The 7,788-nt window shown below is 35.2% G+C and overlaps 1 long non-coding RNA gene across 2 annotated transcripts; it reads left to right on the forward strand.

The window, feature by feature from the left end:
- Positions 1 to 1,144: 1,144 nt before the first annotated feature.
- LOC110228897 lies at positions 1,145 to 2,379 on the forward strand. Of its 2 annotated transcripts, XR_002332390.1 has the most exons (3): positions 1,145 to 1,291; positions 1,474 to 1,658; positions 1,909 to 2,379. It is a non-coding gene; the product is annotated as an uncharacterized LOC110228897 (long non-coding RNA). The 2 variants fall into 2 exon arrangements; XR_002332389.1 differs by having other exon boundaries at positions 1,150 to 1,658.
- The last annotated feature ends 5,409 nt before the right edge of the window (positions 2,380 to 7,788 follow it).

Genomic DNA, 7,788 nt, shown 5'->3' on the forward strand with positions numbered 1-7,788 from the left:
TTCTTTCAGGAATAGACTTACTCAGAAAAGGTACTAGATACACGGTTGGAGATGGCAAAACTATCCGTTTGGGTATTGACAACGTGATTGATGATCATCCACCACGACCAATTCGTGTTGTTGAATCTCAAAAGGACAATTTGCTTGAATGCTTCATTTCTAAAACTGGTATGTCACGCTCGTGGGATACCACTAAGATTGCCACATATGTGGATCCACGAGATCAATCTTCTATTCATAATACCCACCTCTCAAAGGAAGAAACAAGCGACAGTATTCTTTGGAACTATAACATCTCCGGCGACTATACCGTACGTTCAGGTTATTGGCTACTCACTCACGATCCTTTGGAACTTCATGATCGTGTCCCTACCCCTCCGGGCTCAACGGACCTGAAAAACAAAGTTTGGAAGCTACCTATTATGCCGAAAATTAAACACTTCTTATGGAGAGCCATCTCGCAAGCCTTAGCTACCATGACCAGATTGACATCCAGAGGTATGAACCTAGCCAAAATTTGTTCCCGTTGTCGACGAGAAGAAGAAAGTATCAACCATGCACTGTTTACCTGTCCATTCGCAACCATGGTTCGGCGACTATCGAATCTACCTCAATAATACCTTCGGTTTACCAATGATTTTGAAGGAAATTTATCAAGTTTAATGAGTTTTTCAAATCAATCAACCTGTGGCAGCCATAAAATCATGTTGTATTGGTTCCTTTGGCGAATTTGGAAAGCTAGGAACAACTTTGTCTTTAACAAAGGGCGAGAAAGTCCTTCCAAAACAGTCTTGAAAGTACAATCTGAAACAAAGCATTGGATTTCTGCAACTACCGGTCAAAGGAAAAGCGATATCACGACAACTCATCATACGCATACCCCTTCTCCCAGTCGTCCCTGGCAGGCTCCGCCTCTTCCGTTCTTAAAGTGTAATTTCGATGCAGGTTTTGATACTCATTCACATCAAGAGACAGCAGGCTGGATCATTAGAGATCATCAGGGAACACCAAAATCTTGGGGATCACTAAAACTTGGTTATTCAACTACTCCACTAGAAGCCGAAACGAAAGCCTTATTAGTAGCAATGCACCAATCCGGGATTCGTGGACATAAGTCCATTATCTTTGAAGGAGATTGTGAAACTCTTATCCAAACAGTCAACGATTCAAAGAAGATCGGTTCATTGACAAATCTTCTTAAGGACATCAAATTTTGGGAAAAGAAATTTCACACTATTCGGTTTGCTTTTGTCAAAAGGGATGGAAACATGTCAGCGCATTTTCTAGCAAAGTTTGGATCTGTATCCTCTGTTTTTTATTCAAATTCTGTACTTTCAGCCATCTTAGCTCCAAAACCAACTTTGTATTGACTCTTTAAATTTAATATAATCATGTTTTTGATGAAAAAAAAAAAAATATTTGGTTTATAACAACAAACCCCAAACGTGATTTGTCTTTGTTTTGTTGAAATAGGCTTTTGGGTTTTGCGTTCTAATGAATGAACAAATCATCAAATTTCGACTGTAGCCGTCAATAGCTTTTTGGAAGCTCAATTTGCGATTTCTCTCACCACACCTCGAGGTCTCGGCTCCTCTTCCGGATTGCTTGATCCTCGTCCATTCCCAAACACATAGTGTTTACCTAGACAATAAATCCTGGTGAGAAATTCCACCTCCTTCGAATTCTATGTTTCGCTTCAGTGGCACTATATATATATATATATATCACTTGATATGAGCAAGGATCTGCTGATTTTGATAAAATAGCAAAAACATTTTGTTGGTCCGAACCTTTTTTTTATTCGATGAAGACGACGAAGCTTTGATTCCGATAACTTCAGACTTCTAATTTTGGTTCTCAGTTCTTCGTGTGCTCCTGATTTATCTTCTAATTTTGTTTCCATTGCAGAAATCGAGCTTCCACAGGAAAAACTCATCACCCAAAATTTCTATGTTGTGGCTTTGTCAAAGAAAACTACTATGGAGGAGATTTATATAAGAACAAACTAATTCAGTTCCTTGGACGAACAACACCTATCATTCTCCAAAGCCAAAATGGACCTTGTCCTTTGTTGGCAATTTGTAGTTTACTAGCTACTGTCGAGGATTTAGGTCATCATGCTGGTTATTACAAACTCTTGAAATCTCGTGGCGCAAGGTCTTATATCTAACATTCGATTTTGTTTTATGATTTTGGTTGTCTTTTAATTTGAGAAGAAACAAGAATTTTAGTGTCAAGTAACGGACTGTAATTCGAAGCTTGTGTGATTGTATGAGTAAATTATATTGAAGAAATTGAGTTATTCATTGAAATTACTACTTTTTATGCTTAAATTTGGCTTCTTTAGCTTGTTTTGATATCGTTACTATGGAAATGATGTTAAGTTTGGAAGCGTGGCTTCAGGAGAGGATTTGGGTTTGTTTTATCTAAAGACAACTCTGTGTGCCTTACATTTTTTAGTGTAACTTCTGACATGTTGCTTGATTCAGGGATCGATTGATCTATATCGCTTTGTTTGGTGGGAATTAGATTTTTTTTTATGGATAGGGCCTATTAATATGAGTGGATGGTTGGACCTTACGATGCCAATATTAAGTAATAAAATCTTCTTCCTTGGAAGTGAGTAGTTGTAAGTTGCTGCATGGTTGAATTTAGATTTTTAGAGCTCTTTTTTGGGAATAGTTATAATGAGTTTTGGTTATTTTCTTTCGACTGTTCATTTGTTTGCATTGTAGTAATACTAATACATATATAGACCACTTATAAAAAAAATTTCCAAAGTGAAACTTATTTGAGTTTATTAGCAATCGGTCCCCCAACTTCATACGGATATGAGTATCAGATTTTAGAAAAACATTTGTACGATTATTCTCCTCCAAAGAACTTCAATGGTAACATACCATAGCAATGTTTAACCAAATCGCATCATATCTAATACTCTGGATCAAGCTATTGCACTAAGAATTGCTTCACAAACAAATCATACCAAAATCTAGGAAATGAGAATGAATCAGATAAAGATTCTCCAGTGGCTGAGAAATCGAAATCAGATAAAACAAATCTTTGATTTCGACCAGAACGAGAGAGCGGAGATGCAGAGAGGATGAAGAGGCGGAGATGCAGACTCACCGAAATCATCACCGTGGAGTCGAGAAAGTGAATGGTTCGCCTAGAGAACGGAGAAGACGAACTCCGAGCAGAGAAAGAGATAATAAAAAGAGTTATTGATCGGGAAGACGTTTGAGTAGATGTCCGGCGAAACGATCATTCGTGCAGCAGTTTGGTAATAGTAGACCATGAAAGAAAATTCGGTTTCCCAACACTTTGCTTTTCTTAATTATAGAACCGACCGTCTAAACCAACTAACCAAGAGACTTAAATTAAATTAAATCCAAGCTAGTACCGTGCTAACCGTTTTACGGATTGTGGGTTTGAGGAAAAGGTGCTTTGGATTATTACTGAGTCATGCCTTTTACTTTGACTTGATATTATAAATTTGGACTTGGGATTAGTTCATCAACCTAAATCCACCAATTACTTATATAAAATGCTACTAAGGGTCTGACTGGTTTAAACGCAGCGGTTGCGGTTGCGGTTACGGGAGTTTGCGGAAGCGGGCGGTTGCGGTTTCAAGCGTTACCAAGCGTTTTGAACGCTGGTTTAGCGTTTGAAAATGGATGCGTTTGCGGAAGTTTTATGACTGGTAAACCAGCGGGTGCGATAGCAGTTAAATAAAAAAAAGACTAAAAAAATAAAAAATATTACAAAAAAATAAAATAAAAACACCAATATATTATTATGATAATATTAGAAAAATTGAACATGCTTAATAATTAAAACCATAAATAAAGTACTAAATAATTATTCAAAAATAAAAAAATTTTATAATAAGATAGTACTTTATGCTGGGTCGTTAACACCAAAAATTGTATCAAGTAATGGGACAAACTGTAAATAACGTTGAATTCAATCAAAAAGCAAGTAATTTTCTATTCGAGAAAACAAATCGAAACATATATTCAATCAAAAAGAAAAGCAATATATAATGAAAGAAAAAAATATTCAAATTGATTTTCATCAGTTTGGGTGGAAGACATTGAGAAAATAAGGTTTTAGAATATTGATTAGGGTTTCTGATGAGAACGTGATACAAAGATGAAAGATATATATAAGATTAATATATTTTATAATAATTATAAGTAAACGTTTGATTTTTTTTTTTTTTTTTTTTTTTTTTTTTTTTAATCCAACCGCTACCGCCCGCAACCGCAAACGCTTGCGGGAAGGAGCTTTTGAAATTCAGCGATTTCGAGCGGTTTGAAGCGGTATGGAGCGGTTTCTATGATTGGTACCAACCGCTAACAACCGCAACCGACCGCTAGCAACCGCTAGAAGGGTGCTAGCGGGAGAACCAATCAAGCCCTAAAACAATTGTATTCATAGACATAGAAGATTAGAAATACCACTTTCGTTTCAATCATTATTGTTGAGGATTAATCTTAGGATTATACAATAGTTTTATGAAACAAAGTAATAAAATCATATTGATATGAAAATTCAGTTAATATTTGATGCATAAGGTACATATCAATTAAAAAAATTACATTAAAAAAATACCCGCCGCGTAGCGCGGGTTTCGCCCTAATATATACTATATAACAACACTTCATGTACATTTATTAGTGAAATAAAATGGTATATTTTACCCAAAAAAAAATGGTATAAAAATTGTTTTCAGCTAAGCGAACTATATCATATGCTACACATCACAACTAAAATAATTCATGCGTAAAATCTAAAACACGTCAAACTCTCTTTTTCCAAGTCTTCTTTTGTATTGAACCCTCTAGCTCAGCCAGAAGCTCTCCGTAACCCGATGCTTCAATTGAGCTAAACCAACTACAATATGGGAACGTATGTCAACATCATGTTTAATAGATACATCAACAAAAACATAATTATACCATATGATGAAATGACATATACTTAATTATTAATATGCAGCAAATGTTTTACAATATATTTAGGGGGTGTAATTGGTTTATTAATTTGTAAATCCATATAGAATTTGAAAATTTCTATTAATTATGAAATCAAGATATATGGATTTTGAAATAACATGTGTTTACCCATGGATTTGAATCCTTCTATTTTTCTCTTTCAATTCCATTCAAATCCATTTAAAACATAATTTGGATTCTCAAATCCAAAAACAAATGATTAAACGAATAACAAAGGATTTCAACTAGTATTTATAATTCATAGAACCAATAACACATGATTTTAATTAAGATTTTAAAATCAATGATCGAATAACAAATGATTTTTGTTTGGATTTCTAATTCTTTATAAATCCATGAACCAATAAGCCCTCCTTAGTATACAATTTCAGTTTCAGTGAATAAACAACAAAACAAACTCGTAAACTTTAGCTCTCAACTTGACAAAAAAAAAAAATATTCTCAACTAATATAGAAGGGAGATCATTTAAATCTAATAAGATGGTAAGAAAAAGAAAAAACCTATACTCATACACACTAATTGCTGGATCAATTACCTTTCTGCTACCAAAATATTAGAAAGCCCTATAGAGAGGGTCCACTAGAAAAGCCCAAAATCTGGAGAAAAAAGGGAATATTGCTGATTTGGGTATTATTTGGCCCAAAACTTTGAAAAATGGAACATCTATCAGACTTTCAAATTTGGGCATTTTTGGATCAGTGTAAAAAACAATTTTGCCCATGTCTCTATGTCTTCTCCTTCATTCTTTTCTGACGACAAACCACTCTTCCTCTCATGACCAACTTTCGATTCCTCTCCCAACCTCAACCCTCTTTTTCCTAGCCATAATTCTCCCTTCTCACCAACTTGATGCAGCGAGATATTTGGAATATATCTATTTCTATTATCTTTTAATTTATTGATTATAATTATTCTAGAATATTCAATAGATTTTAGGGTTTTATGCTTTTATTATAATTAGTCTTCTTATGCCTCCTATTGTATTCAGTTATTGATGAATTGATTAATCGAAAGATTTAAAGAGGTTTTGATAAACCACTGTGAAGAGTATTCACAACCCTAAGAGCTTTTGCGAAAGCTCTGAGAGGAGGACTCTCAAACCCTAGTTTCCGGGTATTCTCAGAATCAACGGATCTAGTTCTATCCATAGAAGCTTCCGCTTCATCCTTTGGTATCAGAGACAATGCTTTGATTTCTAAGTCAAGGCTCGATTCTGGATGTCATGTTGACCGAAAACATCTACCCTATCACTGGCGAAAGTCTGTTTTCTGAAGAAGAAGAAAACCATGAGATCTACAGAGAGATCTATGGTGATCCCATCTATGACATCTATGAAGATGATGTTATAGTTATTGATTTCGTTTTTCCAGAAGATGCGTTCGAGAATCTAACTCGTGCGAAATCTGAGTCGTGCAAAATCTGACTCGTGCAAACTTCGTGCAAAATCAGACTTATGCAAAATTCGGATTTTCTGCAGAAATCATGGAAGATATGATCTGTGCATTTTTCGGATCAAATCTGATGCGTGCAAATTATGGGTCAAATAAGATTCGTGCAAATTTCGGTTCAGTTCCAGTTCGTGTAAAAATCAGGCAGAATCAAAAGATGGAGATAAAGCTGAATCTTCGAAGATCTCCTATGCTGAAAACCCTATTGAAGATTCGAGGGCGAATATTTCTTGGCCGGAGAGAGCTGATTCAGCGTACGAACAAGATTCGAGGACGAATCTTTTTTTGGCAGGCGAGACCTGATGCAGCGAGATATTTGGAATATTTCCCTAGACTTTTTTTTTTTTTTTTTGGGCAAAAGAATATTTCCCAAAACTAATTATAATAAAAGCATAAAACCCTAAAATCTATAGAATATTCTAGAATAATTATATTCAACAAACCAAAAGATAACAGTAAGAGATATTTGGAAATATTCCAAATATTCCAAATATCTCTTTCTATTATCTTTTAATTTATTGATTATAATTATTCTTGAATATTCTATAGATTTTAGGGTTTTATGCTTTTATTATAATTAGTCTTCTTAGGCCTCCTATTGTATTCAGTTATTGATGAATTGATTAATCGAAAAATTTAAAGAGGTTTTGATAAACCACAGTGAAGAGTATTCACAAACCCTAAGAGCTTTTGCGAAAGCCCTGAGAGGAGGACTCTCAAACCCTAGTTTCCGGGTATTCTCAGAATCAACGGATCTAGTTCTATCCCTACAAGCTTCCGCTTCATCACAACTCCACCGCCAAACACCATCTCCCATCCGCCACCAACTCCATCTCCGACCTAAAACACAAAATTTCTCCGCCGCTAACGCCATCTCCGAAAACCACAATGGATTCAATTAGTTTCGTTTTGAATAAAGAAAACTAAACCCTAAGAGGGATTACTAAACCCAAGGGCTTCAATTGAAACATTAATGGAATCGAAATTTCCAATTTTATCTTTAAATCTAAACAAAATTTCTCTTCGGATTAATCATCACATCATATCACATTCACCAGTACCATTTATTTCACTGGATTGCATCACAGTCACAACCATGAGAAGCTAATTCGTTTGGGCGGTCAGATTGTGTAGTCGCAGGAAGAAGATTGGAGCATCGTCGTTTTGTTGGCTTGGTCGAGAGAAAGAAAACAGAGAGGAGAGAGACAATCAACTGTGATAAGGGTAAATGCGACACTTGGTTAAAATGAAAAATGCCTAAACCAGCAATACTTGACAAACGTACCAGATCTGATAATTTTCTCTGAAATAAGTGCCG

The sequence above is a fragment of the Arabidopsis lyrata genome, assembly GCF_000004255.2.
Source record: "Arabidopsis lyrata subsp. lyrata unplaced genomic scaffold ARALYscaffold_4, whole genome shotgun sequence".
Lineage (NCBI taxonomy): Eukaryota > Viridiplantae > Streptophyta > Magnoliopsida > Brassicales > Brassicaceae > Arabidopsis > Arabidopsis lyrata.